Source organism: Heptranchias perlo, chromosome 20 (assembly GCF_035084215.1).
Source record: "Heptranchias perlo isolate sHepPer1 chromosome 20, sHepPer1.hap1, whole genome shotgun sequence".
Lineage (NCBI taxonomy): Eukaryota > Metazoa > Chordata > Chondrichthyes > Hexanchiformes > Hexanchidae > Heptranchias > Heptranchias perlo.
In genome coordinates, this window is record NC_090344.1 from 21,658,074 (window position 1) to 21,669,159 (window position 11,086).

Below are 11,086 nucleotides of genomic sequence, written 5' to 3' on the forward strand. Positions count from 1 at the left end.
GCAGGAAGAGGGGCTGAATGGCCCTCTCCTGTTCCGATGTTCCTTTTCAGCTCAGCGTGGTGCTGAATGACGTGCAAAAGGCATCAGACTGACTCCAGAATGAAAATCAGGTGCACAGAAGGAGAAACCCTGAGATTGCAGAACGAACTGAACCCCTGAAGCAAAGCCAACAGCTGTCTCTCTACAATAATAGAATGGGAAAAATTTTAGCAACCAGCCCGGCTAGCTCAGTCGGTAGAGCATGAGACTCTTAATCTCAGGGTCGTGGGTTCGAGCCCCACGTTGGGCGCATTTGTGTTCTATTTTTCACAATGGGTAATAACATTTTCAAATTGCAACCTCTTTTCTCGAGTTCATGAAATCCAGTTAAAAAACAGACACAACACTGAGCTGTGTGAAATGAAACCTTGAGCGTTGCCAAATATCCAGTCCCTCCCGATTCTACCTTCTCATTCCCTCCAGATGGGACACGGCAGATTATCGGTTCAATCGGCTTCATTTATTGCTGTTATAAAAAATGTTGAAGGTTAGAAATTGTAACATTTAGAAGATGACATCTCTGGATCCATTCGCCTCTCTGATACATCTTGAGCCCCCCTTACCCTCTTTGATTCTCGCTGAGCTCCTTAACTTCTCTGATACACTCTGTCTCTGACCTCAGAGAGTCCATGATCATCTTTGAACCTTGTCAGCGTTCTTTACCTTCTCTCATACCCACTGAGTGCCCCTTACACAGATCTGCCCTGAGCCCCCTTACACTCTCTCAGACTCGGCAGTCCTTCCCCTCTCTCAGTTCTTAATGTACACTCCGATGCCCTCTGACAGTCCCTTCCCATCTCTGAGCCCCCTGACACATTCTGATGACATCTGACTATCCCTTCCCCGCTCTGAGATCCCCTTACACTCTCTGATACCCTCTGACAGTCCCTTCCCCTCTCTGAGATCCCCTTGCCCCGATGGATCGCCACTAAGAAGCCATTAGGCTCCCTGATACATTCTCAGAAACCATTACCCTCCCTGATATCCAAGTGCGATGTAATTTTACAGGTGGATCGACCGGTCTGTGTTAAGGATGAGATCCAGAATTTGTTCGGTCGCTGCTCCTTCGGACTCTCGGAATCTGAGAGCTCTATCGGCGATCGGTACCGATCTGCTACTATAAACTGGGTGTGGGTGTATGAGCGCGCTGTTGCTTTATAAACCGAATGAGTTTATATATGAGAGCGATGTTTATATATGAACTGTGGGTGTATATATATATGAGTGCGATGTTTATATATGAACTGTGGGTGAGTATATATGAATGCGATGTTTATAAGTGAACTGTGAGTGAGTATAAATGAGCCACAGCAATGTGGTTGATTCCTAATTGCCCTCTGAAAAGGCCTAGCAAGCCACTCAGTTGTAAAACCTCGCTAATAAAAGTCATAATAAGAATAAAACCGGACGGACCACCCGGCATCGGACCACTAGGCACCGGACACGACAAAGGCAAACCAAGCCCAGTCGACCCTGCAAAGTCCTCCTCACTAACATCTGGGGACTTGTGCCAAAATTGGGAGAGCTGTCCCACTGACTAGTCAAGCAAAGCCTGACAGAGCAATACTTACAGAATCATACCTTTCAGCCAACGTCCAAGATTCTTCCATCACCATCCCTGTGCATGTCCTGTCCCACCGGCAGGACAGACCGACCAGAGGTGGCGGTGCAGTGATATACAGTCAGGAGGGAGTGGCCCTGGGAGTCCTCAACATTAACTCTGGACCCCATGAAATCTCATGGCATCAGGTCAAACAAGTGCAAGAAAAGCTCCTGCAGATTACCACCAACCGCCCACCCTCAGCTGATGTATCAATCCTCCTCCATGTTGAACACCACTTGGGGGAAGCACTGAGGGTAGCAAGGGCACAGGATGTACTCTAGATGGAGGACTTCAATGTCCATCACCAAGAGTGGCTCGGTCGTATCACTGCTGACTGAGCTGGCCGAGGCCCGAAGGACATAGCTGCCAGACTGGAACTGCGGCAGATGGTGAGAGAACCAACACGATGGAAAAAGTTACTTGACCTCGTCGTCACCAATCTACCTGTCGCAAATGCATCTGTCCATGACAGTATTGGTAGGAGTGACCACCGCACCGTCCTCGTGGAGACGAAGTCCCGTCTTCGCACTGAGGACACCATCCAACGTGTTGTGTGGCACTATCAGCGTGCGAAATGGGATAGATTCAGAACAGGTCTCGCAGCTCAAAACTGGGCATCCATGAGGTGTTGTGGGCCATAAACAGTAGCAGAAATGTATTCCAGCATAATCTGTAATATCTTGGCCCGGCATATTCCTCACTCTACCATTAATAAACAAGCCAGGGGATCAACCCTGGTTCAATGTGGAGTGCATAAGAGCATGCCAGGAACAGCACCAGGCGTACCTAAAAATTAGGTTCCAACCTAGTGAAGTTACAATTCAGGACTACATGCATGCTAAACAGCGGAAACAACATGCCATAGACAGAGCTAAGCGATTCCACAACCAACGGGTCACATCAAAGCTCTGCAGTCCTGCCACATCCAGTCGTGAATGGTGGTGGACAATTAAACAACTAACGGGAGAAGGAGGCTGTGTAAACATCCCCATCCTCAATGATGGCAGAATCCAGCACGTGAGTGCAAAAGACAAGGCTGAAGCGTTTGCAAACATCTTCAGGAAGAAGTGCCGAGTGGATGATCCATCTCAGCCTCCTCCCGATATCTCCACCATCACAGCAGCCAGTCTTCAGCCAATTCGATTCACTCCACGTGATATCAAGAAACGGCTGAGTGCACTGGATACAGCAAAGGCTATGGGCCCCGACAACATCCCGGCTGCAGTGTTGAAGACTTGTGCTCCAGAACGAGCTGCGCCTCTAGCCAAACTGTTCCAGTACAGCTACAACACTGGCATCTACCCGACAACGAGGAAAATTGCCCAGGTATGTGCTGTCCACAAAAAGCAGGACAAATCAAATCCGGCCAATTACCGCCCCATCAGTCCACTATCAATCATCAGCAAAGTGATGGAAGGTGTCGTCGACAGTGCTATCAAGCGGCACTTACTCACCAATAACCTGCTCACCGATGCTCTGTTTGGGGTCCGCCAGCACCACTCGGCTGCAGACCTCATTACAGCCTTGGTCCAAACATGGACAAAAGAGCTGAATTCCAGAGGTGAGGTGAGAGTGACTGCCCTTCATTTCAAGGCAGCATTTGACCGAGTGTGGCACCAAGGAGCTCCAGTAAAATTGAAGTCAATGGGAATCAGGGGGAAAACTCTCCAGTGGCTGGAGTCATACTTAGCAAAAAGGAAGATTGTAGTGGTTGTTGGAGGCCAAACATCTCAGCCCCAGGACATTGCTGCAGGAGTTCCTCAGGGCAGTGTCCTAGGCCCAACCATCTTCAGCTGCTTCATCAATGAGCTCCCCTCCATCATAAGGTCAGAAATGGGGATGTTCGCTGATGATTGTAAAGTGTTCAGTTCCATTCGTAACCCCTCAAATAACGAAGCAGTCCGAGCCGGCATGCAGCAAGACCTGGACAACACCCAGGCTTGGGCTCATCAGTGGCAATTAACATTGGCGCCAGACAAGGACCAGGCAATGACCATCTCCTACAAGCGACAGTCTAACCACCTGCCCTTGACATTCAACGGCATTACCATCGCCGAATCCCCCACCATCAACATCCTGGGGCTCACCATTGACCAGAAACTTAACTGGACCATCCATATAAATACTGTGGCTGCAAGAGCAGGTCAGAGGCTAGATATTCTGCGGCGAGTGACTCACCTCCTGACCCCCCAAAGCCTTTCTACCATCTGCAAGTCACAAGTCAGGAGTGTGATGGAATACTCTCCACTCGCCTGGATGAGTGCAGCTCAACAACACATAAGAAGCTCGACACCATCCAGGACAAAGCAGCCCGCTTGATTGGCACCCCATCCACCACCCTAAACATTCACTCCCTTCACCACCGGCGCACAGTGGCTGCAGTGTTTACCATCCACAGGATGCAGTGCAGCAACTCGCCAAGGCTTCTTCGACAGCACCTCCCAAACCCGCGACCTCTACCACCTAGAAGGACAAGGGCAGCAGGCACATGGGAACAAGACCACCTGCACGTTCCCCGCCAAGTCACACACCATCCCGACTTGGAAATATATCGCCGTTCCTTCATCGTCGCTGGTTCAAAATCCTGGAACTCCCTTCCTAACAGCACTGTGGGAGAAGCTTCTCCGCACGGACTGCAGCAGTTCTGGAAGGCCAATTAGAGATGGGCAATAAATGCTGGCCTCGCCAGCGACGCCCACATCGCATGCACGAATAAAAAAAATGCGATTTTAATATATAAGCTGTGGGTGACTATCAATGAATGCGCTATTTATATATGAGCTGTGGGTGAGTGTATATGAATGCAATGTTTATATATGAACTGTGGGTGTTTATATATGCGTGCGATGTTTATATATGAAATGTGGGTATGTATATATGAGTGCGATGTTGATGTATGGACTGTGGATTTGTATCTGTGGGTGCGATGTTTATATATGAACTGTCGTTGCATATATAGGTGTGCGATGTTTAAATATGAACTGTGGGTGAGTGTCTTTGAGTGAGATGTTTATATACGAACAGTGGATGTGTATATATGAGTGCAGTATTGACATATGAACTGTGGGTGTGCATATATGAGTGCGATGTTTATATATGAACTGTGGGTGTGTCTATGTGAGTGCGATGTTTGTATTTGAACTGTGGGTGTGTCTATGTGAGTGCGATGTTTGTATATGAACTATGGGTGTGTATATATGAGTGCGATGTTTATATATGAACTGTGGGTATGTATATATGCGTGCGATGTTTATATATGAACTGTGGATGTCTATATATGAGTGCAGTATTGACATATGAACTGTGGGTGTGTATATATGAGTGCGATGTTTATATATGAACTGTGGGTGTGTTTTTATGAGTGTGATGTTTACATATGAACTGTGGGTGTGTATATATAAGTTCGATGTTTATATATGAACTGTTGTTGTGTGTATGAGTGCGGTGTTTATATCTTGAACAGTGGATGTGTACATATGAGTGTGGTGTTTATCTATGGACTGTGGTTGGGGATATATGAGTGTGATGTTTTATATGAAGTGCAGTAATGAACAGTAAGGCGTCGCTGGGGTGATATTTTCTTGCAAGACAATGGCGAAAAGTAGCATTTGCTTTGGTGTCCCAATAGCTCAGTCGCGGTTGCATTGGACTGAAAACTTAAAGGTCTTTGGTGTCATCCAGTGTTTGGCTGTTTTTGGTTATTTAGTTTCTTCTTCTTTGGGTCGATTCTCGCATTTATTTGGAGTGAAATTTTATCCCCGCCACTGAAGGATTGGGGATGGAACAGAGAGACATCAACGATGGGAAATATTTATATCGTCTGCATTTGGTTTTTATTTCTCTGTTACCTTCTGCCTTTTCCTCTTGGATTTTCCTCTCTCGGTGCCGGGTGACCATTTGATTTGATGCATTTGTTCTAAACTGATCCTTTTTCCACATCTCGGGCGGTCTTTCTGTTGTTGCTGATGATCATTAATGGGAACAGGCCGCGAGTTAAACGTTTCTCTGCAAACCGGAGAAAGAAAAAGAAAAAGAAAGACTTGTTTCTCCGGCCCAGGGGTAAAGTTACAATGGATGTTATTCAATAAAATTGTCCCGTGAATTTGTCTGTGGATCTGATTGTAAAGCTTGGATTTTAAAATTACGAATACCCAAAACAAAGCCCCTTATCAACCCATACAGGAATCAAACCGGCGATCACGACATTGTGGCATGTTTTACTCTAGCAAGCTGTACAACCAGTCTCCTAAAATGCAGTCTGAAAAGCGTTTCACATACAAAACAAATCATTATTAAACTTGTGACTGTCACTCGGTAACCACGTTGGCGTCTCTTTCAGTCTGCAACAGAAAGTTATAGGTTGGTTAATGGTGTTTACAGAAATATTCCTCTTTTCGTCGAGTTTATTTGGTTTCATGTAATTAATTATAGAGGTGTGAACGCCGAATAATAACCACGAGTCCACCAGGCACCTGTACGGATAGTTCACCCAATCCGGTTACTTTGATGATCTGCCCTACTCTGCTAGAAAAACAATAGGATGAACAGCCCTTGTCTGTGAAAAGGTTTCCTCTCCCCTTGATCAAACTAATGTGTGCAATTGATGAACTGGAGTGAATTGCGCTCGAAGCAGATCTGGAAAATGCGCAATGCAGCCGCACAGGAATTCCAAATCCACTCTCCGTGGAGGAAAAGGAGTGACAGAAGCAGAAGGAGATGCCACGTGAAAGATTTGGACCCGGACCTGCTGCATAAGACTTTAAATGTTGTCAGCCTTTAACTGTAGCTCACAGTGTGAGAACATTCATTGTTATCATTTGCCTTTAAGGTATCTTCTTGTACTGCATCTCTTCAATATCCCCGGGTTGTTACAGCACTGCTTTCTTCAAATTAAATCCCATTGTGAAAACATACACGATTTCAAACCAAAGCGAGGTGTGTGAGATTGGAAGGAGAGTGTGAGTGGGGATCATGGGCCCGTGCGTGCGTGCATTTTGGAAATGGAAACAGAGACATCCGCTGCTTGTTGGAGTATTTCACCTCACTTTTCCATTTCACGCGCAGACCTACCCGCACTCGGTACTGTCATGGCCTGAACAAGTCTTTCGTGTTCTCACAGAAAATACCACTTTGTGCGAGCAGTTTGTCCGGCCTGGGCTGCAATGAGGTAGGACACTGGGAGTATTCAATTAATTAAATCAGTACTTCAAACAGAAAACATTCTTCACTCACTCATCCTGAGACATTAGGGTCTCTATACTTGAATTATTGTTCCATTCATTGGAACTTGGGAACATGAGTCGGCCATTCAGCCCCTCGAGCATCCTTCCTGAGGTGGGTGCCCGGAACTGAATGCAATCCTCCAGATGGGGTCTCACCAGAGCTCTGTGCAGCTGTAACATAACATCCACCCCTTGTTTTCCAGCCCTCTTGAGATAAACGGGGAGAGTCAGAGCTCAAGAGAGAAAGCGAGAGTGAGCAAATGGGAGCGAGAGAGAGGACTATGCATTGCACAAACCGTCCCTGTGTCGATTTCTCAGGAGCGCTGTGAATCCCCACTGAGCTTTTCAAGCACTGACGGCACCGCAGCAAAAGTTCCAAAGCAGCATATGGGTAACGTGAAATAACCTAATCGACAGCCGATTTGTGGTGCCATGGGTAGCACGTGGGGCTTCTTCTAATCACTGCAAAGGTTGTGTGTCCAAATCTCACCATGGTTGAATTTTAGTTCAGGGTTCGGTGATTTCGGCGCTGGGAAGTGAAATTTTGCAGCAAAACCGCAACAGGATCATTAATGCTCGTCCAGGAAGGGAAATAACCCCCTACACTTCATCTGATACAAGTGGCTCCAGTCCCACCCGAATTTATAATGCTTAATCCTCCATGAGCTGGATTGGCTAAACACTCTCAAGAAGGAGGCACATCATCTGCTCACCACAAAAGTCAATCTGCTGGACTTCCGGCTCTGTCAGACTGCATGTTCCTTCAGTCAGGTTTCCAACTGGACACATTCATCCTGCTGCCGTGCGAGCATTGGTGCTTGAGGGGTAGACTTCTTGCTTGCAGTAATTCTATTCCTGTGAAAGTAGCTCCTGAAGATCGCAAGATGGAAAGTATCGTGACTGAGCGGTCGAACGCGCAGCGTTAAAGCTCAGGCTAAATTCCATAATTTGTGGATGGATCAAAATCATAGCTTGCGGCTCCAATACCGCAGCCTCCCTCCTGTAAACTAATAACACTAAATATCTCATCTGATATTGCAACAAGAGGAACCACACGGCGATACAAATAATTGATGCATTTTGGAACACCTCAATTATACGTTCAGCTCCGTTCGAAATGTTCACAAGGAAAAGGATTCGTTGATCTAGGTGAGACTCGACGAACAACCTCGGCATTTCCCGACCTTGTACGTTCATATAAGGACCGCGCACTGACTGATTGCGCTGCTCGAGCCCGGTCACTTTGATCACCTCTCCTACTCTGCTGGAAAGAATCTTAAGGTGAGAGACCCTTACCTGTGGAAACGTGTCCTGTCCCCGTGATGAAAATAATATCTGCACTTTCACTTTCAGCTTCTTTCACATCCTCTGCTCCATCGCACTACAATCGGGTTTTCTGTGAACAGATCAAAATAAATTTTGGCAGAAATTCTAACAGCAGTGGGATTCAAACCCACGCCTCTATAGAAACTAAATTTAACACTTTAGACCGCGAGGCCGCGCTACCATAATGTCACAGTAATGTTTAAAGAGCTGTTTTATGCTCAAATAAATGAATTGAAGCTAACTGACCGCATTTACCCCGTGCTCGGGTTGTTCTTAGATCAGAGAACGTTAAGAGGTGATTTGATCGAAGTGCTCAAAATCATGAAGGGTTGGAATAAATAAATAAAGAGAAACTGTTCCCATTGGCGGAAGGGTCGAGAACCAGAGGACACAGATTTAAGGTGATTGGCAAAAGAACCAAAGGCGACATAAGGAAACACTTCTTTACCCAGCGAGCAGTTGTAATCTGGAATGCGCTGATTGAAAGGTGGCTTTCAAAAAGGAATTGGATAAATACTTGAAGGGAAATAAATTCAGGGCTAACGGGAAGGGGCGGGGGAATGGGACTATCTTGATTGCTTTAACAACGAGCCGGTACGAGCTCGATGGGACGAATGGCCTCCTTCTCTGCTGTAACCATTTTATGATTCTATGATTCTGTTTATACTCTTTATTTTCTTTGCATGCATTTCTCTATCTCTCCCTGTCTCTGTCTCTTGTGTTGTCCTCTGATGGACTTCTCAGGCTTCCTTGAACGGCGTTGGCTGATCGATCCTGCAACACCAGCAGAGAAGGTTAAAGAAAGGTTGAGACGGTAGGAAAAGTAAAGGTGCAACCCCGCTGCTGCAGCCAATGTCTAAACATTAGATCTCTTCGCTCTCACAGTGAAACAAAGCACCAATTTGATTGAAGTATACTTATGGGAGAGTGTATATTATCACCATGCCGAGACAGACGGCAATTATATCATAGAATCATAGATTCATTAAAATTTACGTTAGCGGAGGCCATTCGGCCCATCATGTTTGTACCGGTCAGAAAAGAGATATCCAGCATCACCCAACTTACCAGCGTTTAGTCCGTAGTCTTGTCGATTACGGCTCTTCAAGTGCATATTGATGTGCTTTTTAAACCCGATGAGTGTTTCTGCTTCTCCCACCCTCTCAGGCAGTGAGTTCCAGACTCTCACCACCCGCTGGGTGGAAAAAAATTCCCCTCTGCACCACTCTAATCCTTCTACCAATTACCTTAAATCTATGACCCTTTTTATTGAACTCTCTGCTACGTGAATCAGGTCCTTCCTATCCACTCTATCGAGGCCCGTGATAATTTTATACACCTCAATTAAATCTCGCCTCAGCCTCGTCGGTTCCAGAGAAAACAACCTCAGCCTATCCAATCTATCCTCATAGCCAAAATTCTCCACTCTTCGCAACATCGTCGTAAATCTCTGTACCATTTCTAGTGTAGTCCCATCTTTCCTGTAATGTGGTGACCAAAACTGTACGCAATACTCCAGCTGTAGCCGAACTAGTGTTTTATTCAGTTCCAGAATAACCTCCCTGCTCTTACATTCTATGCCTCGGCTAATAAAGCAAAGTATCCTTTATACCTTTTTAACCACCTTAACCACCTCTCCTCTTCCCTTCAGGGATCTGTGGACATGCACTCCAAGGTCTCTCTTTTTAACGACACCTCTCAGTATCCTCCAAAGCAATGTAGTTTCCGAGCAACTAATTCTGAAACGTCTTACTTGATAATATAAGTCGGAGAGACGAAACCAATTTAGTAAAGGGAAACTAATATTGGTGACTGGAAATAGTTAGTGTACAACTTGATATTGCTGTATACCGGAATAGAAAACGAGATTGGATGGACAGAAGAGGTCTGAAAGGGTAGCCGATCGGCTATGGGAGACAGCGAAACTTTAAACTGGCTGCATGATGTAAGTAACAGCGTCTGGTTGGTCGAGATGTATGATTCTTGTTTCGGGGGCTTCGGTTGATTAATATCTGAGAGTCCCGGGGTAAAATCCCCAATAAGCTCTTGCTGTTCAGCTACGTTGAGTGTAAAATTCACCAATTGGCTTCTGACATCTTTTCAGTGTTCCTGTTGGTCGGATTAAAGTGCATGTTTGAGCTCCAGAGGACAGAGTGCTGAAGTTTCCAAAGTGCAACACATGTGAAGTAAATAAAATGTTTCAAGATGATGCAGAGATTGATGCTGAATGTGAATCTCCCCCTATTCAGGTGGTCTCATTTATATTGGATGACGGGACAGGGAACGACATATGGAAGTTTGCCGATGACACCAAAATGGGCAGCGTTATTAGCAGTGCAGATTATATAGGAAGAGGAACACAGGAACAGGAGGAGACCATTCAGCCCCTCGTGCCTGCTCCGCCATTTGATAAGATCATGGCTGATCTGTGATCTAACTCCATATACCTGCCTTTGGCCCATATCCCTTAATACCTTTGGTTGCCAAAAAGCTATCTATCTCAGATTTAAATTTATAAATTGAGCTAGTATCAATTGCCATTTGCGGAAGAGAGTTCCAAACTTCTACAACCTTTTGTGTGTAGAAATGTTTTCTAATCTCGCTCCTGAAAGGTCTGGCTCTAATTTTTAGACATTGCCCCCTACTTCCAAAACCCCCAACCAGCGGAAATAGTTTCTCTCTATCCACCCTATCTGTTCTCCTTGATATCTTATAAACTTCGATCAGATCACCCCTTAACCTTCGAAACTCTGGAGAATGCAACCCCAATTTGTGTAATCTCTCTTCGTAACTTAACCCTTGAAGTCCGGGTATCATTCTGGTAAATTCCAGAGAGACATTAATATAATGAATGAATGGGCAAAACTGTGGCAAATGGATTTCAATTTAGGCAAGT

The 11,086-nt window shown here is 45.7% G+C and overlaps 1 non-coding gene across 1 annotated transcript; it reads left to right on the forward strand.

Moving 5' to 3' along the window:
* Nucleotides 1–216: 216 nt before the first annotated feature.
* On the forward strand, nt 217–289 carry trnak-cuu (transfer RNA lysine (anticodon CUU)). The gene has a single exon. It is a non-coding gene; the product is annotated as a tRNA-Lys (tRNA).
* Nucleotides 290–11,086: the final 10,797 nt, after the last annotated feature.